This window comes from Wyeomyia smithii, chromosome 2 (assembly GCF_029784165.1).
Source record: "Wyeomyia smithii strain HCP4-BCI-WySm-NY-G18 chromosome 2, ASM2978416v1, whole genome shotgun sequence".
NCBI classification, from domain to species: Eukaryota; Metazoa; Arthropoda; class Insecta; order Diptera; family Culicidae; genus Wyeomyia; species Wyeomyia smithii.
The window spans coordinates 96,486,881-96,511,711 of NC_073695.1; the positions used below are offsets into that span (position 1 = coordinate 96,486,881).

General features: G+C 41.2%; 1 protein-coding gene across 3 annotated transcripts in view; it reads right to left on the minus strand.

Moving 5' to 3' along the window:
• Window positions 1–7,661, minus strand: part of LOC129722666 (uncharacterized) — a 395,463-nt gene extending 387,802 nt beyond the window's left edge. For all 3 annotated transcript variants that reach the window (XM_055676305.1, XM_055676307.1, XM_055676304.1), the window contains exon 1: window positions 6,065–7,661. The gene's annotated coding sequence lies outside the window, so the exon portion shown is untranslated. The remainder of the gene's footprint in view (window positions 1–6,064) is intronic.
• Window positions 7,662–24,831: the final 17,170 nt, after the last annotated feature.

Below are 24,831 nucleotides of genomic sequence, written 5' to 3' on the forward strand. Positions count from 1 at the left end.
TTATTGCGGTTTGTAACATCAAGCGATTTCGTTTGCTCGCTGTTGCGTGTTGCATCATGTTGCAACTTGGCAGCTGGGAGACGATGAAATTCTGTTTACGCTGATTGATTGAATCGTCTTCATATTAGCTCTGCATAGTCGAACTGACTGCTTTTGTGAATGCGTTCTAACAGGGCAGTTTATTATTCAATGTCGGTTATGCTGATCGCAGCCTTTGCGCTGCCCCTACAGTGGGGGGTTTACTAAATAAAGTGGAAATTAGACAACTACAACAGAATTTGATTGCATCCCGCACAGAATGTCTGCTTGTGTTGATGCCAGAAAATTATTAACCTTCAATTATTTTTTTACTTGCCTTGAAAAAAGCATGTTGCGGTTCAAAATCGGTTGCTAATTACAACCTTTGAGCTGCCCTAACATTGGGGGAATTAAGATACACGGACAACATGCACTGTGGAAGCTATTTCACATTCAGTAAATTAGACGGGTGCGACAAATTTTAATTGTTAGGATGCAACACAGAATGCTTGCTTGCGTTGACAAAAATGATTAACTTTCAATGACTTGTTTATTTGCCTTCAAAAAGGCATTTTGATTTCCAAAATTGGATTTCCTGATGGCAATCTTCATGCTGTCCCAACACGGGGGGAATACTGGCTGTCTGGCGACACACGCTGAGAAAAACCGCGCTGCTCCTGAGACGTGGTGACCAACCACAGGGCTAGTGCTGCTGCTAAGGCAGGACGACTGCTGTTGTCGCTGTACACACGCTGAGAAAAACCGCGCTGCTCCTGAGACGTGGTGACCAACCACAGGGCTAGTGCTGCTGCTAAGGAAGGACGACTTGTCGCTATTATGAGCGGCTCCGGCTGAAACAGGCTCTTATATAGGAATGAAAATAGGAATGAATTATTTTTCGTAGGTGGTGGAATGACATAACTTGAAAAATATGTGTGACTTCATTCCGGCTCAGAGCGATCATTTGATAAGCTCCACCTCTTTTTTCAGTTTCTAAAGTTTTTCCTCAGTTTCGTAGCATGGATGCACAAAAATGATTTCTTGTCGAACCGCACCGATAGCACTCTCATTGAAGCAACAAAATAACATGTTTTGTGTCGTGTTGCGCAGTTTCGTTGGAGAAAATGTTCCCGTCCCCGTGTCGCATGTAAGCAGATTATTGCGTTCAGTAGACAGTAGATAGTGTATCCAGCGAATAAACACCGATGGTGCTCTCACACACGCAACGGTTTTAACCCGTATCTTATTGCGGTTTGTAACATCAAGCGATTTCGTTTGCTCGCTGTTGCGTGTTGCATCATGTTGCAACTTGGCAGCTGGGAGACGATGAAATTCTGTTTACGCTGATTGATTGAATCGTTTTCATATTAGCTCTGCATAGTCGAACTGACTGCTTTTGTGAATGCGTTCTAACAGGGCAGTTTATTATTCAATGTCGGTTATGCTGATCGCAGCGTTTGCGCTGCCCCTACAGTGGGGAATTTACTAAATAAAGTAAAAAATAGACAACTACAACAGAATTTGATTGCATCCCGCACAGAATGTCTGCTTGTGTTGATGCCAGAAAACTATTAACCTTCAATTATTTTTTTATTTGCCTTCGAAAAAGCATTTTGCTGTTCAAAATCGGTTGCTAATTACAACCTTTGAGCTGCCCTAACATTGAGGGAATTTAGATACACGGACAACATGCACTGTGGAAGCTATTTCACATTCAGTAAATTGAACGGGTGCGACAAATTTAAATTGCTAGGATGCAACACAGAATACTTGCTGGCGTTGACAAAAATTATTAACTTTCAATGACTTGTTTATTTGCCTTCAAAAAGGCGTTTTGATTTCCAAAATTGGATTTCCTGATGACAATCTTCATGCTGCCCCAACACGGGGGGAATAATGGCTGTCTGGCGACACACGCTGAGAAAAACCGCGCTGCTCCTGAGACGTGGTGACCAACCACAGAGCTAGTGCTGCTGCTAAGGAAGGACGACTGCTGTTGTCGCTGTCTAGAACTATTATGAGCGGCTCCGGCTGAAACAGGTTCTTATATAGGCCAAATAGCATGTTTTCAATTGCAAGGTATATGATCCTGTCGACCGTGCTTGGGAAGCAAGCATATAACGACCAATCAGAGGTCGAATTTTTCGTTTTGACAAGGCTTGACTATTTTCAATAGTACTATAGTGTGAATAATAAAATTACAATTATCTTATTTTGGGAAGAATCTTAGAAGATTTTCCAATCTTTTGCTGCAAGAACGAAGGAAATCCATCGAATACTAACCGATTTATTAGCATTTGAAATTGGACATTTTTTCACTTTTTTCGGTTTTAGATTTTCATTTCACATCCCTATGTAGCCGAACTTCCTGAGAGAAGTATTCTACTTCAAAATGGGCCGGAAGGAATTTGCCTGGTCAGCTAGTTTACTATAAATTTTCATGAATGTCAAATTCGTAATATCAGGTTAGTGTTTTTATTATATTTCACTATTGGTTAGCTACAATTATGGGTCACTTTTACGCAAATACGTCTATTCTCACGAAACAGAATTTTTTTTTTAGCAGTTCTATAATTCTGCTCGGTGCAATAGGTGAAGGGACCCATAACTGTAGTAATGTTATATTTTGCGGTTCACAATTGTGGGTCAGTCCATATTTTGGCAATTTTCATTACTTTTACATGGTAATGCATCAAGACTGAAAAAAATAACTTGTTATCAAGCTTTTACAACAATAAAATAACTTGCGTTACGTATTTTGACGACATCATAGACTAAATGATTTTGATTGCCAAAAGTAACCCATAATTGTGTCTTTCGCTATGTAAGTGATATGTTTCTTCCCAAGTGATTTACACGCATCAACTGCAGTGAAACTAATTGTTAATCGAAAGTACACATCATAACACAGAGATAGATAGTAAAACATTCGTAGTTGATAATTTTTTCGATTTTATATCCATTTTTAAACATTCAGGCAACACGTTGACTGATAAATTTTTTGGGGTTTGTAAAGCCTATCGTGATACCAAACTTCGTATATGTTTTTTTTTTTTTTGAAGAAAACACTCTCGGTAGGTATTCTTTACCAAAACTACAATCATCTTCAACTTATTTTTCAAATGCGCAATTTTCATATGAGAGAATTTTGTTTAAAATGACATTTTCATCGAAATTTATTAAAACCAAAAAAAATAAATTTTAGTTGTTTCGTGAGTTACTTTTTGATAAAATAATACCTATATAAAAAATCAATAAGACATTGTAACGCAAAGAAAAAAAATAATACAGAAAACAAAAATTTAATAAATTAAAAATTTAAGTAGCCCGCAATCTCTATTTCCAGGTCCCGTCTGGATGAGGTGTATTTTTTCGCTTTTGCTTTCCTAACTACATCCCCCTTTGCTTTGATAAACTTGAATGATGGCGGGTAAAAAGTGATTATAAATATATCAATTACTTTGAAAATAAATTGCAATGAAGTTTATCCTAAAACAGCCATTTTAACTACATTTGATTCGAAACAGTCCAAATAAGCACTGACGAAGGCACTATGTCAGTGCCGAAATACGTATTTGCAAGTGAAAAGTGAAAAGTGATAGAATTAAATAGTGAAAGTGAATAAAAAGTGAAAAGTGTAGGGAAAATTCTACCGCAGAGAATGCGAAAAGACTACTCGCAAATTACAAACCCAAAGGCCAATCAGCCACTGGGTTAAATTGATCAAACGTTCAACTGACATTTAAATAGGATATAAGTAAAAAGTAACCAATTCAAAATCACTCAGCTGAGTGAAGAGATGAATATGGTTCCAAACCATAATGATTCGCATAAAACAGTTATTTTATGATAGAAAAGAGAAGACACATGTAACACTGATGGTAATATACAAAATCAGTGAATCATTAAAATTTTTAACTACCGTCTGCCGGGGTGAGATTAAGCCACGGGGGTGAGATTGAGCCAAAACGGGAAATGTTTGTATGTTAAATTACTTAAGGTTTCTTGAACCTACTACCTCAAATTCAATACTTTATGAAACGTGACATATTTATTCACAAATTTAAATGGAATATAGATAATATCAGGGAACTCTTCCACTTAAATAATATTTCAAAGTACAGGGTGAAAAACGTGCGAAAATAACGTTAGCCAAAAATGTCCCAGGGAAACCAACCCGATCAAGAAATCACATAAACTTACTGCTCATTTGGTACGTTAGGATGTCGTCTCCAATGTGATGAGGAAATATTATGCATTGAACCTGTGTTGGCTCAGAAAATAATGTTTTTCTAAACTGTACTTTTTTCGAGCCCTTCTGGGGTTAGATTGTGCCAAGCTATAAAGAACGGTACAATGTGCGGAATTCACATTCACGACAAAATTATATCAGTATACACCAAAATACTTGCATCGTTTACATAAAGTATGTTGTCTAGCTATAGTATTATTTGAAATAATGATTAAAGCTTGAGAACAGTAAGCTAACAACTGTTAGGTGGAAATTTACAATGACTGATATTGCTTATGGCATGTAACAAAATTTTGTACACCTATTCTATATAAACTGACGACTTTTAAAACGAGGAAGGAGGGTTGTGGGTACGTTTCCAGCGGTTTTAAGATTTCCAATGAAATATACAGTGGTCAATGACACATAATAATTGAAACGAAAAGTCTTCTCAGGCTTTATGTTCTAACGTTTTCCCTTTCTAAGCTACCTGGATACGCCACCATGTGCATAAAGACTGGCTATAAGCCACGTTCTCATAAGTGGTTACTCCAGATATCGATTTGATCCAGTCATACTATTTTCTATAATTCATATGAAACGTAGTTTCTGGTCAACCCCCTACAGCCTCTCAATAGTCCACGTTGTTTATGATCGTCCTTATGCTTACTATTTTATCATGTTATTCATGTTAATTATTCGTAGATACATTACTGTTCATTTAACAGGTAATTAATTCTACTGTTTGTTTTTGGCACAATCTCACCCCACAGAGGGGGTGAGATTAGGCCAAAGTTCAGTTAATTTTAGCAAAATTATAGTTTATTGTAACTTAACCATTCTTGCGGCAGTCGTTAACTAAACATTTAAGTGTGCATTGACGTGATTTGGATCGAACTCATTGCCTAAATGTGTGCATTACAAGCTAAGAAACAATAACGAATCCTTTTTTGGCACAATCTCACCCCGGCAGACGGTACACCATAAAAAATGAAAAATTTCGACTAAAGCCCGTCGTTACTTTCACCTCAAAGTCTAAGGCAAATCTTCGTTTGAACAACTCTTGGGAAGTTTTGTATGTAACTAAAGATTTTGAACTACAACTTTAGATTATTACTGGATACATGTATTTTCCTCATCGCGGCAAAATACGGAATCTTTTTAATTGAAGAAGTGGATGGCTTTCAACAATTGAAATATTGAAACATATCGATCTTTTTGAAGAAACTCAGATACTAAGATAAATAGAATGATTTGATCGTTCATCAGAAAACCACAACCAGATACCCTGTTTTTGAGGGTATCGTGAGCAAAATTTTTCCCAACTTTTCCTCCGCTGAAAGCAAGCTGTCAAATATTGATCGCCCGTCCGATGGGAATCCGTTTTTACCCCAAAGCACAGTTAGCTCATAGTTTTGGTATCTAGGTTATCGGAGCAAACTTTTTCAAACAGATTTTCCACTGCACTATATGATAAGTTTTCAGCAGCATCCAATGCGAAAAAAAACGTAATCATGTTTGCACCCGCTTTGGTTGTAGCCGCTTTTTTGCGTGATGGAAAGTTGTTGAAAATTTTGGTTGTGCAGAAAAAAAACTTCACGCTAATACATATCTGTGCGTTAAAGCTGGATTTGAGTTCAGAGTATCTGAAGTGTAATCCTAGGAGGTAAAATTATCATATTTTCGTCAATTAATTAGTGGTTCTCGAGTTCTAATGAACAAAGAGTGAATACATATATTTCATTCTCAGCGAAGGCAAGCTTATTTAGACATGCAACTCGAAGCTTCTAAATCATTTATTAAAAATTCCATTACCGTTATCAAAGTTAGCCTAGTCCAGAATGTGCGCTCTTGCCATCGGCCAGGTCAACCGTTTTTGGGCTGAAAATCCACCTCGGATACGGCGGTTATCCTTTTACGCCTGTTCCATTCACAAGTAGGTGCTTTCTCTCATAGCGGCGCATGTTACCAGCGGCACAACGAGCAAAGTTTGAAGTAATGTAATTACCGTTGAACCCATTCTGGCATGCCACGTGGGAACTATACGTTTATATCACACCACACTGCACACTGTTTCCAAGCCAGGACGGTTCAACTACTGCTGGCTTCTAAAACTCCCAAAAATCGATCTTTCCCCCCGAACAAAACCGCTTACTATTGGTGCCGAGGTGGTCGCGTTGGCAAAACTTTCGCCCCAAATAAGAGCATAAATCAAAACAAACTTTATGCTTCTGCTGGCTGGCGTTTTTTTCCTCTCTCGCTCGTTTTTCCCATTACTTTCATCGCCACCTCCAACGAATCACTGTGCCATCGGAATAAGGATTCACGCTACTGTGGGCTGCAACTTTCTTTCCCTGCCGAGAACTCCACTGCCGGAACTATATATCTAATGTGTTTACTGCCCGGCCACTAGTTTGCCGCCAAGTTGCACTTTCCGGGCACATAAAATTCTCTACTCACTCTCTCCCACGGTTGTAATGGATGAACTTTTTTAGTGCAACATTTCACTCTGAACGGCGGTTATTTTGAATATTTTATCATCCCATTACACTTTCCTCATCCAGGTTTCGCCACGTGAAAAATGCACTGGAAGCTCCTGTTTCTCAACTCGGCGCCTCCAAACTACAAGAATGTAGAAACTCGTGCGGGTGTGGTTTTCTGGTGCCAACAAATGGATCTACACACTTCCGTTCTTTATGACATCGTCACTTTTTGCACCGAAACCTTTTTCCGCCACATTTGTCACCGCGTCGTTTAAAGGTACAGCTCCCCTAATGAGCGACGACCGTGCGTTTTTTTATCACTCTTCAAAGTAGGCACTAGAGTAACGATTTTTCTTCCCGTTGCACATGTGGCAATGCCAGAATTCACGGCACATTTCACACATGTCAAAGTGACATGGGTATTTGGCCTCGACGGCAACAGCAGTTTCATACCGTTCGTTAAGAGTTTTCTACAGTGTCATGGTCAGCCACTCCAGTGGAATCACATTTCAGCGCTCACGGGCCCCAAGGGGTGCAGCCACTAGTGAAGAGAGGCCCTCTAACAAATCCACTCTCCGGTTGCTCCGTACAGCGAACAAAATAAAATCTATGTCAACAATTCCTCTGTATAATCATATTATCATCACTCATGTCAGATTCTGCTTTTCATCTGTCAGCATCCCAACAAACCGCAACCCATCAGCACATACCGTCGTTCCGTTGTCCTTTCCGCAATTATCTACACGTGCGCCCACTTGATGTGATTTTCGATCGGTGGAGAAGTCCTGCTGGCAGCATCCGAGTAGGAGAATGACAAATACAACGCGTTTACAACCGACCAAGCGTGCGACACCAAACCTCAACAAGAGAGGAGCAGCTCGCTAGCTGGCAATCCTTCGTCGTTAAAGCCTCCCGCGAAACTGGCAGGACCTACCGCACCGGGGAAACTTTGTCGTCGCATCTGGCAAACTCAACCAGGAAGAATTCCCGGTGGCTTACCGAGAAGACTGCAATCCACCATGCAGAGGCCAAAATGCGAACAGAAAAACATTCGGAATCATATGATGAAGCCGAACTGCGAAATCCGAAGCACCGACCGGATGGTGGTGATTCTGCGCGTTCTGACATGAGCCAAATGGCAACACTGCCCACTCAGCAGAGCACATGGCACTGTTGGTTCCACGTCGTCTTCAGAAAGTGGCGGGCTTCTGTTTTGCCTATCGGATGCCGAGTGACACTAAGATTCGTTTGTTTTCGCAGCTGTTCCCTTTTTCATCGTAGGAAAAAGAAACAAGGATTCTTGCAGCCACCAAGCAACAACTAAAAATAAACACAGTTGAAAGTTGAACTGTTTACAATTCAGCAGGTGATAATGATTCGGCCGACAAGATCTCATTAAAAAGGGAAACTTCTGTTTAGTTAAGAATAATTACAGAATTTCCGAGAATGTCACTCGAATAGACCGGAAAACAACGTAAACAGAAGCAAACGAAGTTTGCAAAGAGCTTCTCGTAACATTGATTTGCTCTACCAATTCGCAATGTTTCATGGCCTTGTGGTTTATTCATATCTGCAACAATATCCCAATGGATACGGCAGTCTGGAACATTCGTACCCGCAACAATCGCCGCAGAGAACCGATGAAAGCAATTAAAAAGAATAAACAAACCAGAATCTGCGCAACATCACAACCGAGAAATGAAATGGAACATATGCGAACGAATCGGGTGGAAAACTAATTGGCTAGAATAGCCCACGATAGCTAGGAAGTGCGCATATATGCAGTCAGGTTTCAGGCAGAAGGAACCGCATAACCATAGGTCAATGATATCCGTTTTTTTTTTCACTACAATATTGTGTGGAATTGCCGATAAAAAAGAGGTTTTCTTCGTGAAACAGAACGGAAAAAGCAGTGATCGATAAAACTTTTTGGGGAGATAACATGTGATATACGCTCTAGCTTCAAAATTTATCGTTGTTATTTTTTCATCAAATTAAATTTAATTTGATTTGAACTTTGAATAAATGAGTGCGCATTTTCTGAATTAAACGAGCTTCTTAAACTTGGAGATATAATGATATTGTATTGTATGAAAATGGTTATCCTTAGTCCAAAATTTGACAATTCGGCTTGGACTTGGACTTGGACTTGGACTTGGACTCTTGAACTTGGACTTGGACTTGGACTCTTGGACTTGGACTTGGACTCTTGGACTCTTGGACTTGGACTTGGACTTGGACTTGGACTTGGACTTGGACTTGGACTTGGACTTGGACTTGGACTTGGACTTGGACTTGGACTTGGACTTGGACTTGGACTTGGACTTGGACTTGGACTTGGACTTGGACTTGGACTTGGACTTGGACTTGGACTTGGCTTGGACTTGGACTTGGACTTGGACTTGGACTTGGACTTGGACTTGGACTTGGACTTGGACTTGGACTTGGACTTGGACTTGGACTTGGACTTGGACTTGGACTTGGACTTGGACTTGGACTTGGACTTGGACTTGGACTTGGACTTGGACTTGGACTTGGACTTGGACTTGGACTTGGACTTGGACTTGGACTTGGACTTGGACTTGGACTTGGACTTGGACTTGGACTTGGACTTGGACTTGGACTTGGACTTGGACTTGGACTTGGACTTGGACTTGGACTTGGACTTGGACTTGGACTTGGACTTGGACTTGGACTTGGACTTGGACTTGGACTTGGACTTGGACTTGGACTTGGACTTGGACTTGGACTTGGACTTGGCTTGGACTTGGACTTGGACTTGGACTTGGACTTGGACTTGGACTTGGACTTGGACTTGGACTTGGACTTGGACTTGGACTTGGACTTGGACTTGGACTTGGACTTGGACTTGGACTTGGACTTGGACTTGGACTTGGACTTGGACTTGGACTTGGACTTGGACTTGGACTTGGACTTGGACTTGGACTTGGACTTGGACTTGGACTTGGACTTGGACTTGGACTTGGACTTGGACTTGGACTTGGACTTGGACTTGGACTTGGACTTGGACTTGGACTTGGACTTGGACTTGGACTTGGACTTGGACTTGGACTTGGACTTGGACTTGGACTTGGACTTGGACTTGGACTTGGACTTGGACTTGGACTTGGACTTGGACTTGGACTTGGACTTGGACTTGGACCCAGGAGCCTAACTCACGACTCGTGATTAACAGACCGGCGCCAACGGCTTTACTTCCTCATACGATGGATGGCGTGATCCCAGAGATTTTTCGCCTCAGAAAATCTCCCGGTGTCGGTTAGGATTGAATCTAGACCAGTTGGGTTGGTTGTGAGTGGATCACGCCACCTTACAACCATCGACACCTATGTCAGCGGTGGGATTCGAACCCAGGGGTCGAGCGTGGTTGGCAGAGACGTTACCAACCACGCTAGGCCCCCGCTCAATGAAGGCGAGCTTGTCGTCGAGCATCACCCCCAGCAGCTTCGGGGAGCGCTTAGAGGCGATGGTGCAATTCCCGACGCTGATCAACTCCTGTTGCTTCGACTTGCGGTTATTAACAACTGTATGCGCCAGCTCCAGTTTTTTGGAGCGCATCCAGTCCTCGATGACGCCTATAAAGTGTGAAGCCGTCAACTCAACCTCCTCGATCGACTCGCCGTAGACCTCAAGTGTGATGTCGTCCGCAAATCCAACGATCACAACCCCTTGGGGAAGCTTAGGTTCAGCACTTCGTCGTACATGATATTCCACAGTATCGGGCCCAGGATGGAGCCTTGTGGAACCCTTGCGGTAATTGGGACACATTTTTGACCCTCGTCTGTGCACACTAGCACACGATTCTGGAAATAATTTTTCAGAATCTATTGTACAAAGACACCAGAATGTTTAGTTTCCGAAGCGAGTGGGCTATGGAGTCCCAGCTTACACTATTGAACGCATTCTTCACGTCCAACGTGACGATTGCGCAATGGACTTGGACTTGGACTTGGACTTGGACTTGGACTTGGACTTGGACTTGGACTTGTACTTGGACTTAGACTTGGACTTGGACTTGGACTTGGACTTGGACTTGGACTTGGACTTGGACTTGGACTTGGACTTGGACTTGGACTTGGACTTGGACTTGGACTTGGACTTGGACTTGGACTTGGACTTGGACTTGGACTTGGACTTGGACTTGGACTTGGACTTGGACTTGGACTTGGACTTGGACTGGGACTTGGACTTGGACTTGGACTTGGACTTGGACTTGGACTTGGACTTGGACTTGGACTTGGACTTGGACTTGGACTTGGACTTGGACTTGGACTTGGACTTGGACTTGGACTTGGACTTGGACTTGGACTTGGACTTGGACTTGGACTTGGACTTGGACTTGGACTTGGACTTGGACTTGGACTTGGACTTGGACTTGGACTTGGACTTGGACTTGGACCCAGGAGCCTAACTCACGACTCGTGATTAACAGACCGGCGCCAACGGCTTTACTTCCTCATACGATGGAAGGCGTGATCCCAGAGATTTTTCGCCTCAGAAAATCTCCCGGTGTCGGTTAGGATTGAATCTAGACCAGTTGGGTTGGTTGTGAGTGGATCACGCCACCTTACAACCATCGACACCTATGTCAGCGGTGGGATTCGAACCCAGGGGTCGAGCGTGGTTGGCAGAGACGTTACCAACCACGCTAGGCCCCCGCTCAATGAAGGCGAGCTTGTCGTCGAGCATCACCCCCAGCAGCTTCAGGGAGCGCTTAGAGGCGATGGTGCAATTCCCGACGCTGATCAACTCCTGTTGCTTCGACTTGCGGTTATTAACAACTGAATGCGCCAGCTCCAGTTTTTTGGAGCGCATCCAGTCCTCGATGACGCCTATAAAGTGTGAAGCCGTCAACTCAACCTCCTCGATCGACTCGCCGTAGACCTCAAGTGTGATGTCGTCCGCAAATCCAACGATCACAACCCCTTGGGGAAGCTTAGGTTCAGCACTTCGTCGTACATGATATTCCACAGTATCGGGCCCAGGATGGAGCCTTGTGGAACCCTTGCGGTAATTGGGACACATTTTTGACCCTCGTCTGTGCACACTAGCACACGATTCTGGAAATAATTTTTCAGAATCTATTGTACAAAGACACCAGAATGTTTAGTTTCCGAAGCGAGTGGGCTATGGAGTCCCAGCTTACACTATTGAACGCATTCTTCACGTCTAACGTGACGATTGCGCAATAACGAATGCCCCATCTTTTACGCTGGAGTGCTACCTCTGCTGTTTTGGTGACGGACAGGATAGCATCCACCGTAGGCTAACATTTTCGGAAGCCGAACTGGTTACTCGATAGACCGTTTGAACTTCCGGTGTACATAATCAGTCTATTGAGAATAACCTTCTCGAGCACCTTACCCGCCGTATCGAGCAGACATATCGATCTGTATGCCGACGGATCAACAGGTGGTTTCCCTGCCTTCGGCAATAAGACCAGCTTCTGTCGCTTCCATCTCTCTGGGAATGTACAGTCATCCAGGCACTTCTGCATGATCTCCCGAAATAGTCCGGGGCCTTTTTGATGGCCTTCTTCACAGCCAGATTCGGAATCCCATCCAAGCTCGGTGTCTTGCTCACCTTCAGGGAGTTGGCGATCACGATGGGTTGCTTATTCGTAACCATTTCCGCCTCCTCTGCCTCGGCACGGCTAACGTCGTCACTCATATATTGGGTGATCGGCAGGTTGGCCGACTACCTCTGGTCTGAGTTTGAGATACTGAAACGTCGGTGAAGTGACTCGCCAGCCGGAGGCCAAGGATTTGGCTCGTTGCGTGGAGAGAGCTTTTATTGCTCTCTCAAGCGCCGTTCTTGCGGAACTGAATGCCGCTCGACGTTCTTCGCTTTCTTTGTCGGTTGTCGGCATGCACGTTGCGTCCTTCTTCTCGCTTGAAAAAAACTATAATGTGAATGCTATCGACTGTGACGTGTATCGTGACGTAAAAAAATTTTATTCTTAAATTCTAAATTTTGCTGTTGTAAAGGGAATTTTTCAGTCCATAATTTTAACAAATTATAAGCTTGAAACAACTCCGCCTGTTACGGTTCTCCTTGGTTCAGTCTAGCCTTTACGAGTAGACTTGAATTATTGAGAACTGGAGCAGAGGGTCCAAAGCCCCTGTAAAGGAGGATGGTTGTAACAGCTCTTAACCATGGCTGTTGCGTAAAATCCAATGGTTAAACCTCTAAGCTCAGGTGTTATGCGATCCGTGCCGATGGATGACGCTTTTAACAAATACCCAGCCTCGAACGGTCTCTGATGCAGCGGACTCTTCTTTATCCAGCGACTCGTGGGAATTTTATGGATAACATCAATTCACCAAATTCGGCCACCAGCAGCATTTCTTTGTCGGTATTCATGGACTTATCGGAGCGTAGTCCCATGAAAACTAACGCATTGGGCAGAAAGGAGGAGCATGAGGACGTCTTCAACCTCGACAGCGAATCACTGGACGGAAGACCCTCTGCTTCATCCTTAATCCTGCGTTCTCCACATGATCTCGGGCAGCTCGGATACCAACATTAGAGGTGAGTACCTACTTTAATACCTTACTTCCAACGATGTCAATGTATGTAATGTAGGGAACAACCCCACTTTTATCAACGCCATCAGACGCTTGATCTCACTCTGTGTAGCGGCTCTATTTCTGAAAGAATTGAAAATTTGCATGTGACCGATGAACCTAGTTTGTCGGATCACAGACACATTGTTTTTAATATAGAGGCTAACCCTCTGAAAAGCGAGCTGTTCAGAAATCCTAAGGATACAGATTGGGAATCCTTTAAGGAACACCTGATCGATTCACGAGCTTCGGCAGCAAATGATCTACAAAACAGAATCATGGATGCTTTTACTGCGAACTGTTCACTAACACAGCGGTCAGTATGCCGTGACGTACCCTGGTGGAATGACCAACTCAGTGACCTTCGTTGGGAAACTAAGCGGTTGTTCAACAGGGCAAAAGTCACGTCTAACTGGGACGACTACAGAGCGTTCCTCACTAAGTACAACGCCGAGCTACGCAAAGCTAAACGGAAATCCAGAGTTAGTTTCTGTGAAAAAATCCAAACTCTGCCGGGAGCTACGCTCCAAAAGGCGATGTCCAACGATCGTACTAACGGTTTAGGACAAGTAAGGAAAGAGGATGGATACCTCACTGTCACTACCAAGGAAACGTTGGAGGTTCTCATGAACACCCACTTTCCCGGATCGACAGAGACCGAAGAACTGAATAGTGATGGGTCGCGACAGGACAATTCGAGACATATGGCGTCTCGGGAGTCCATCCTGCTGGCCCGTCGACTGTTCACGGAAGCTTCAATAGGTTGGGCTCTAAGCTCACTCGACCCTATGAAGTCTCTAGGTCCAGACGGCATACTACCCATCTTTCTACAAAAATCGGCCGCAGCTATCATGTTCGAACTCATCAACCTCTTCAGAGCCAGCTATATCCTGGGCCATATTCCGGATAACTGACTGAAGGTGAAGGTAGTGTTTATCCTCAAAGTTGGAAGAAAGGATAAAACCCTACCTAAAACTTTCAGACCCATAAGTCCGACTTCATCACTTCTCAAGCTGATGGTGAAAATAATGGATAAATATATCCGTGATGAGTTTCTTAAAGACTCCCCGCTGCATTGTAACCAACATGCCTATCAAAGCGGCAAGTCAACAAAAACTGCTCTTCACAGCTTAGTGACGTTGATTGAAAATTCCCTGAGTTATCAGAAGACGGCGCTATGTGCCTTTCTTGCTATTGAAGGGGCCTTCGATAACGTCCTTTGCATCAATTAATACGGCTCTCTCCAATAAGGGAATCGACCACACTTCAAGGAGCTGGATACACGCAATGCTCTCTAGCAGAGTAATCTCAGCAACCTTGCGGAGTTGAGGGTAATGAACACGCTGACTACCTAGCAAGACAGGGATCAGCTCAGCGATTTATTGGCCCCGTGCCGTTTCTGGGTACGTCCAATTCCGCTATCAAAAGCGAACTACTAACTTGGGAATGGCTAGAACTAGCATCTCAATGGCAACAGGTACAGGGTTGTAGACAAGCCAAACAGTTTATCTATCCGAACCCTGGAGGCGCCAGAAAGTTACTTAGTCTAAATCGTAGTGAACTACGGATAATCACGGGACTCCTTACCGGACACTGTCCCGCTTTTTATCATTTAAAGAAAATCGGTGTAGTGTTGAACGACACCTGCCGATTCTGCAAATCTGAACCAGAGAGTTCAGAGTATTTGCTTTGCTCTTGCGGAGCTCTTTCTTCCTCTAGGTACAACTTCTTAGGAAGCTACCTTTTGACTCCATACCAAGTATGGAGCTCTAATCCTAAGCAGGTCAGTAGTTTCATTCATTTCATCATTGTACCTTATTGGGGTACAGGTTTACAACAAAACAGTTCTACTCCTTCAATGAGTACGAGCAATCCGTAACCTGTGCACAGCAATCGGGGCCAGCCACAAAAGGCAATCAGCAAGACTGTCGCAGTGGCATTTGAGTACCCAGTGGCCTTCAGGCATACAGGAGAAAACAAAAAGCTTGAAACAAAACAGTTTGAATTAGAACAATTTGTTTGCTATCTTTTAAATTTATTTCGAATCTAGTTTTTCCAGCTTTTTTTTTCAGAATTCTTCCAGTTTAATCAAAAATGTTGTTGGCAACTCTGGTCTACACAAAAACAGACCGCCAGGTGGTCGGTTCTTGATCAGTCCTAGACTACAGATCGTCACATCGATGATCGACTCCACGCCATTTCTACTGAAGGTGCTCTTCATACCGACATTATACATAGTGACATATGCAAAATTGTATTCATATGTATGCAAATATTAGATGCTTTTTATGCCTGTTTGAGGAGGAATAACTATAGATTATACTCAAGCAAGTTTTTCCCTACTTTTTAGAAATTTCGGTCCCGTTATGCTTTCTGCGATAGAACCTTTTTTTCACAAAAAAGACGCTCAATGAAAAAAGTTTGCTTTTGTAGTTAGTTTTGCTTTATTATGTAAGACGCTATGATATAGTTTTTTCGTCATTTACAATAACGTAGTTTTTTATGCAAAAGCAGTTATTATTTGTTTATTTTATCAAAATGTTCTATGCGGTATTTCAAAGCGACTGTAGCAGGAAAACAAACACGTTGATTTTCAATTGCTAATGAAATCAAACTGTGGACCATAGGAAAAACAACATGTTCAGTATCGAAAACACACATCAAACACACCTGCATCGATGAAGGTTCCCTCGCTAGCCCAACGTAACTCACGCTCGCAGTAGAGGCAAATTTTTGCTGGTAAAATCAGCAACTGTGATTATATTAGAGCTGATATGTTGCACGTACGTACGTACTTACTCTGACCAACCTGCTGTTATCAGCAGTTGGTATGATTATGCAACGTTCGTATGGTTAGCTGCATTTGCTGACCACAAAGAGTGGACCACAGAATCGTTAATACGTGCACACACATTTCTGCGCGAGTACCCCCGATTCGTAGAGCTAATCGAACACCGCTCCAATTCACCTACTATAAAGTGACGTAAACCAGTGGGAATCTGTGCTAATTACTGATTATCGTACAGGGTATGATCGATAATTTACTAATTGGAACATTGGTTTCCAACAATGTAACCATTTGCCATTGTCATTCATCATTCTTCAAGTGTGAGATAATTGTAACAAACAGAGAAACTACTAAGCAAACATTTGGTTTTTTCCTTAACTACACAGTAAAAAAATCTGAAAAACACACGTCACGTAAAATATTTTCTTATTTAAATTTCAGTGGCTTCTGACGTAAACTACGATTTTGTTTGAAAATTATGTGCAATATCATTTAAATTTGCGTGGAATATTATGCAATTCTCTATCATAAGCGATGGAGGCAATTTTTTATATGCGATTCGACATGAAGTTTTTTTATACTGTGTAGAGAAAAAAGTCATTCCTGCCCTACCTGGAAAGAGTGAAGATAATCTGGACAAACCATAATTCTTTCGAATTACTCCAGCAGCGATTGCTGACCGAACCCGTACAGCATGCATCATAAAAACAAATATCCTGTCAAGTCTCAAAGCACTGAACATCGAGTGTGCGAGCCTTGCATTGCAACCTTGCAGCTGCTAACTTGCCTGCGTCGTAAAGTGTCCTTTGTTTCTCCGGTAGCAGTCGTTAGCAGAGATGAGCTATGACCATGCACCACACGACCATGTGGAGCAATCCAATCAGGGATATATATGGGCAGGAAATATGTTTCCCAAGGTGGATGGCGTATCATGCACAAGCATGTGCACTTTTTCAGGCAATTCCAGAAGTTGTGACGTTGTCGGGTGAAATTGAATATTTTATGTCGGTTTTAGGAGGGTGAAAAAAATCTTAAAAATTGACTTTTACTTTTAAAGTTTACTGCATACATTTTCATAGCATGTACTCGCATTACAGCTGTTGGAATTTTTACATCAATTAAATTAATCGCAACAAACAATACGGTTTATTTCATTTGAGAAATCAAAAAGGATACTGGTTTATGAAGCTTTACGTACCAGCTTAACAGGATGGTTACTCTCTATTACCTAAATCATGCAACAACAAGGCTTAATCCGTGCTCAATATTTGTACTGTGCCTGGCTACGTTACTGATGATAAACGTAAACGGCGAACAAGTGCTTTCCACACGATTGTCAGCCGCCTTGTGATGATGTGATGAATCGTAAATTATAGTAGTGAGTATCCAGCTCTTATGCTTCCTCGAAAGCTTATTTGCACTTTGCAGCGACACATGTGGCTTCAGTTGCCATTATGCGTTACGCAAGTAATATGTGCGATATAGTGGGAGAGTTTCTGGTAAAGATTCCACCAGATGAAGGTTGTGTGAAGGAATTTACAAAACTGTAACGAATATTAAAAGAACATCACAAACAATAGTTTACTTGCTTGTAATCCATCATTCTTACTAATTTTTTTTCTGTGGAAATGGGTTTTCACTAGAAATTAGATTTCGAAATATCTTTGCAATAAGCAAAAATCAGTTTCGTCATCCATAAGCAAGCATCCTTTGTAGTTCGTTAAAACCTTCTTATAAAACACTTACGTGTGTGTTTTAACCACTAGATTTTGCTCCAGCATCCTGCTGGGTCGCTCCACTGCGACGATTACTCAGATCCTACCGAGCCACGGGAATCCGTTTTCGAAAACATTTGAGCAAACCATACACAGTTGGGTTATCGACGTGAGTGATCAGAAATATTGTGCTTCTTTCGTCCTCCATTGAGCACAACTTTCTTCCAATTTTTCGTCAAAACGTTTCTAATCTGACCACTACGGGCGCTGCTTTACAATTGACAAAATTTCCAGATTCTTAATAAAGTAAGCTTTTCTAGGTAGTGGTCTGAATTTTTTTTCTTGACGTAGAATACGTCTTACGGCAACAATTACAGGGACCCAATTTCAATACAGGGATCCAATTTCAAAACCGAAAACATCGAGAGCGTCACAACAATTGTCCAATTTCAAACGTTTTAAACCCGGTCAGTTTCCAACCGATTTCTGTCATTTTTGCAGCAATCGATTGGAAAATCATTGAGGCACCCGTCCAAATGCAGAAAATTTTAATCTGATTGTTCAAACTGTTATAATATTGAAAATTGTTGAACATTGTCGAAACGCAAATGTCGACTTTTGATTGGTTGCTTGCTGCCTTTCCCTAAAAAGGACGACAGAATGGAGTACCTAGTTATCCAGGAATGCACTCTTCGGGCTATATAAGAGACTGTTTCTCCTCAAGCGAAACAGTTTACTAGCAGCAGGCAGCAGCAGCGGTCATAAACACCGATGGCAGTAGACGAAGTGGATTAGCATCGGGCAACAGCGGCGGTGGTAGTGGTTAGCTGCAGTTCTTACCTCTTTCAGTTCGGCTTTCCTTCGATCTGAGTTGGACCCCTCCAGCGGTAATCCGATTCAGATATCGTTGGGTGAATACAACCCGAAACTGAAAGAGACTCGCACCGCCAGGTGGTTTGAGAAGCCACCATCATCCAGCGTATGTATGTATAGGGTGTGTGCACATAACGTGTGTGAATATCTGTAGCGTCCCTAATGTCCCTAATACATAAGGTGTGTGGCTAGCGTGTGTGGCTTGCTATATAGCGTACGTGGCTTGCTATATAGCGTGTGTGGCTTGCTATATAACGTGCGGCTAGCGTGCGTGGCTTGCTATATATGCTATATAGTTTATAGCATGTGTGGCCTGCTATATAGCGTGTGTGGCTAGCAGTATAGCGATTGAAATTTTTACATATACATAATTGCTAATAAATCACCTATGTAGAATTTTAATATCACTGTAAATCATCCAAAACTAAATAAAAAATTTGCCATGTTGAAAAAATATTCGCTTGTCAATAAATGGCCTTGACAAACACAATTAACCTCAAAGTTTATATGAAGAATTTTTGAGCTGGTGAGCCTGAACCACATAATTTTTCGCGCAAGTCTTACTAATTGCAGCAATCAGTTGTAAAATTATCTACGCTATCGTAAAATGCAGAAAATTGTTATTTGAACTGTTATACCATAGATTGAGAATGTACTATTTGCCCTTGTCTATAGTCTCTTCGTAGCCACTGCCTAAATTAAGACAGCCACAAAACAATTCAATTTCATTCTTGTTTTGGATACGGCAGCAAGTGAAACCGCGGTGCCGGTTACAGAGGTAAACGTCATCTGGAGCAAAGAGACTATTAAATTAATTAACCCCAATTGAGCGTATTCCCAAACCTGTTCCAAGAAAGACATTGACATAAGACAGGCTGTCGTATTGTACGTTACCTCTGCGGTCGTGTCTTATAAACAACCTCTTCCACTTTCTCTATGTGGACTCATCACTGCGACCAGAACCATTTGATCATTTGTGATATTGCCCCGGTGTTTTCTGTACTCCGCATTTAGTATTATTAGCAGTATCACTATTGAAGTAAATGATACGCTTTTTCATTTACAGTGTCGGACAAAACATTAAGACCAGTGCTCAAGTAGTTGAAACAATAGTCGTTCATTGAAAAAAGCGTTTCAAGTATACTAAATACCTAAAAAGATGCGACAAAAATTAGGACCGGTTTTGAAATTTATAGGGGTACTGGGGGTAAGCCCGGCCCCCTAAGGAAAATGATTCTTTAGTAGCACTTGATGGTGAATATTGTTATATTTCTTTCACAGAATCATTGCCCAGATTGTTTTCTACAAGATATGAAGGTTTTCAGTACTTTCAAACTGTTATTTTACAAGGAATAGTAAAGTTTTGAAACTAAGATAAAAACGACGTTTAGCAATCAGTGCGGGTGAAGCCGGCACCTAAGTTTGTACTGTGCCTGGCTACGTTACTGATGATAAACGTAAACGGCGAACAAGTGCTTTCCACACGATTGTCAGCCGCCTTGTGATGATGTGATGAATCGTAAATTATAGTAGTGAGTATCCAGCTCTTATGCTTCCTCGAAAGCTTATTTGCACTTTGCAGCGACACATGTGGCTTCAGTTGCCATTATGCGTTACGCAAGTAATATGTGCGATATAGTGGGAGAGTTTCTGGTAAAGATTCCACCAGATGAAGGTTGTGTGAAGGAGTTTGCAAAACTGTAACGAATATTAAAATAACATCACAAACAATAGTTTACTTGCTTGTAATCCATCATTCTTACTAATTTTTTTTTCTGTGGAAATGGGTTTTCACTAGAAATTAGATTTCGAAATATCTTTGCAATAAGCAAAAATCAGTTTCGTCATCCATAAGCAAGCATCCTTTGTAGTTCGTTAAAACCTTCTTATAAAACACTTACGTGTGTGTTTTAACCACTAGATTTTGCTCCAGCATCCTGCTGGGTCGCTCCACTGCGACGATTACTCAGATCCTACCAAGCCACGGGAATCCGTTTTCGAAAACATTTGAGCAAACCATACACAGTTGGGTTATCGACGTGAGTGATCAGAAATATTGTGCTTCTTTCGTCCTCCATTGAGCACAACTTTCTTCCAATTTTTCGTCAAAACGTTTCTAATCTGACCACTACGGGCGCTGCTTTACAATTGACAAAATTTCCAGATTCTTAATAAAGTAAGCTTTTCTAAAAAAAAGCGTTTCAAGTATACTCAATACCTAAAAAGATGCGACAAAAATTAGGACCGGTTTAGAAATTTATAGGGGTACTGGGGGTAAGCCCGGCCCCCTAAGGAAAATGATTTTTTAGTAGCACTTGATGGTGAATATTGTTATATTTCTTTCACAGAATCATTGCCCAGATTGTTTTCTACAAGATATGAAGGTTTTCAGTACTTTCAAACTGTTATTTTACAAGGAATAGTAAAGTTTTGAAACTAAGATAAAAACGACGTTTAGCAATCAGTGCGGGTGAAACCGGCACCTAAGTTTGTTCATGAATTAACTCGAATTAACTGAACCAATTTAAATTCGGAAACCGCCGAATGAGAGATCTTACATTTCTGTATGTTACTGTTGAATTTGGTTGTTGTCGGTTAGCTGGTTCTGAGCAGATTGCCGGAACAAGTTCCGGTGAGCATTATGTATAAACAATGAAAGAATTTGATACTCGATAAGCCTATCATGTGGCACTTTAAATCATATTATTAACTAGTTTCATTGAAGACAGGATCAAATTGACCACACCGGAGCCGATTTCAAATACCACCGGGAAAGCCGTCAGTTTTGTGACTTGATTAAGTACATTTGACACCTCTAATAACCCTTGGAATCATTCATAAATCACAGAAGAGCTTGAGTGCATAGTTCTAAGTCGAATAATCAATTTATTTATCAGCGAGGCATCGGTAATAGATGTGGAATATGTGTCAGTAACATCCAACTTGCCTCTGACCATGTCGGGCTTACCCCACTCACCGGGTGACGGTGTTACCCCGACAGCACACATTTTTTTAAAAAGAGTATTTCTACAAATTTATCGCTTCGATTTACCTCAGATCGAAATCCTGTGATTGCTAACAATACAGGCAATGAATTGTAGAGCAACGAGAAATTAATTTAGTCTTTTCAAATGAATAAAAGCTTAAGTTCCACTCACGAAAAATTACATCCGTTTACGCATCAGCTGCAGTAGCGTATGTTTTGTCTATTATTTTGACGTTTGACGTTTCAGGGTGGCTTCGATGTGTCTTAAAATGTCTAAAATATTAAATACCAACACTTCACATATTCCAAAACACAGTTAATTAGTGTTTTCTAGTAAAATCCTAGGGGTGACGGTCTTACCCTCAGTGCCGGGCTTACCCCCAGTACCCCTACCGTGAAAAGCTTCCAGGGTTAGCACTTGGTCGTGTAACCTTTGTTACGCATCACTTTACGCACCCGGTTCGGCATGGATTCTACCAGCTTCTGGCACGTGATGACCGGGATGGCGTACCAACAGGCTTGGATCCCATCCCACAGTTGCTGCCTATTTTTCGACTTCTCCATTTACACCGACCTTTTCACGATCTCCCATTGGTTCTCTATAGGGTTCAGATCCAGTGACTGCCACTCCAAGACGTCGATTTTGTTCTTCTGAAGCCAGTTTTGACAGTCTTAGCGGTGTGCTTCGGGTCGTTATTCTGCATGAACTGCCATTTCAGGGGCATATGCCGAATGGGCATGTGGCAGCATAACATCCCTTAGGATTTGGGCGTAGAGGTCTGATCCAGGACCCTATCCACCCAGTACAGGGAGCCAACCCCGTACCAGGAGAAGCACCCCCACACCATAATGTTCCATTCTCCATGCTTAAATGTCTTCGTGGTATACTGTGGCATGTAAGCCTATTGGGCGATGGACCCAAGTTTTTCCGTCTGAGCCGATGAGGTTTACCTTCATCTCATCCGACCACAGAATATTTTGCCGCTTCTTTTCCTTCTCTGGACCGATCCAATCGAAGTGATCTTTAGCAAACATCGAGACGTTACGGGGGCTTTAACCGCCTAGCTTCTGCTCCGCCAGCCGCCGTTGGACTGTCTGGGAACTCACAAACAACTTCAGTTCGTCCCGGATCTTTTTCGAGGCCTTGAAGGGATCTTTTTTTTAGGCTCGTTTTGTGGCAGAGTCATCCTTCGCGGTTGTTTTCTTTGGGCGTCCACTTGTTTCGGATTTTTTGCGGTCGTGGAGGAGTTTTGATCAATATCGACAATTTCAATGATTAGACAAAACTCTGATTGACTAGCTGTCTTACGAATACATAAAATACTGTTCAAAACAAAAAAATCTTTGAATAAATATTAAACTAGAAAAAACAACCAACATTGCAGCCATTCAGGCGCTGTCCGGGTGCTGAAAAAACCCTGCAAAACAGATGCAAACTGCTTAAAATTGGTTCGGGGTGATTAGAATGATTTTTTTTTTGTAATTCTACATCAATAATTTTGTCGTTTCTAGGATACAACTCTCTACTTTTCTTCAATTTTTGAAAATTACCATTCCGGTACAAAAATTTAAATTACCTTGCAGTTTTGATATCCTTCAATTGGGCTGAAATTTTCAGCTTTTGTTTGTCTATTCAAGGTAGAAAAATTTGCCAAATTTTAAAAATTTTTGAGGGGGGGGGATTAAAACGGTCTTTATAAGTGATATGTTCAAAAACTTCCAAGTCACAAAAAATCAATAACACCTGCTAAACTTGATGGATTGTTTTTTAATTTTTTTAGATACCATCCTAATAGAACTTGAAAACGAATAGTTACGATATACAACAAAAAGGCAACACGACGAAAGAAATGCATTTTATTTTAAAAAATTGTCAATTTTCGAGGTCTTTCACTCTTCTCAACATCGCTAGAAAAAAGTCTGGAAATAGCGTTTCCTAGAGCAATTCAAGAGCTTTACCTTCATGTATAAATCAAATGCACCAAATGTGCTAAATGAGTTAAAACGGCCCTAGATTTTTTTTTTAAACTGTCAAAATCACTAAAATTACTATATCGCCGGCAAGAATTGATAGATTTTGGCGAAAAAAGAAATCACTAAAACTGCAAGGACTCGGGTCAGACTTGATAGATTTAATGTAAATTTAGAGTATTACTCTACACAGTAAAAAAAATTTACATCTGTTTTAATGCACATAAATGGAGCATTGGAAACCATGTAATATTCCGTGTCGCATTATATTCACATGCTATGTAAATGAATATAATGTGAATTTGCATGCAAGTTTATATTCAAAGTTTTAAGTTTACATCACTTAACGTACAAATTTACATGGTTTTAAACGATTCTGTACTGTGCATTATTAACGGTGTGAAATTGTATTTGTTTTTCACTTTATGTGCTAGTAACCGTTGTGTGCTTTCTTTTGTATTAGTTGTGAATTTAATTTTTTGGTACTGTGTACCTAAATAAGAACTTTAAGGGCAAGGTCACCAGAGTGACAAATAAATTTCCATAACGAAACAAAAATGTTTATCTTAGATTAGACAAGGCGGCTTTCGAGTTGCTGTTTTCTCTACAGGAAAAGGTCCAGAGCCCGAATGTAGCAACCAACGAGCTTTTAATGGATATCCAATGTAGATGAACCATCTGGAAACCGACTGAAAAAATATAAGTTTTTCTGGCCTCTCTTTCACTAAGTTTCGAGAAAAGCATCAAACATGGCAAATACATTATCATTATGACGGTTGCTGAAACAAAATATGGAGCCTGGTTCTGGTCACCATTTTGAATTTGAAAATGGAGTTTATTGTAATGTGATGTGATGTAATGTAATGTAATGTAATGTAATGTAATGTAATGTAATGTAATGTAATGTAATGTAATGTAATGTAATGTAATGTAATGTAATGTAATGTAATGTAATGTAATGTAATGTAATGTAATGTAATGTAATGTAATGTAATGAATGTAATGTAATGTAATGTAATGTAATGTAATGTAATGTAATGTAATGTAATGTAATGTAATGTAATGTAATGTAATGTAATGTAATGTAATGTAATGTAATGTAATGTAATGTAATGTAATGTAATGTAATGTAATGTAATGTAATGTAATGTAATGTAATGTAATGTAATGTAATGTAAT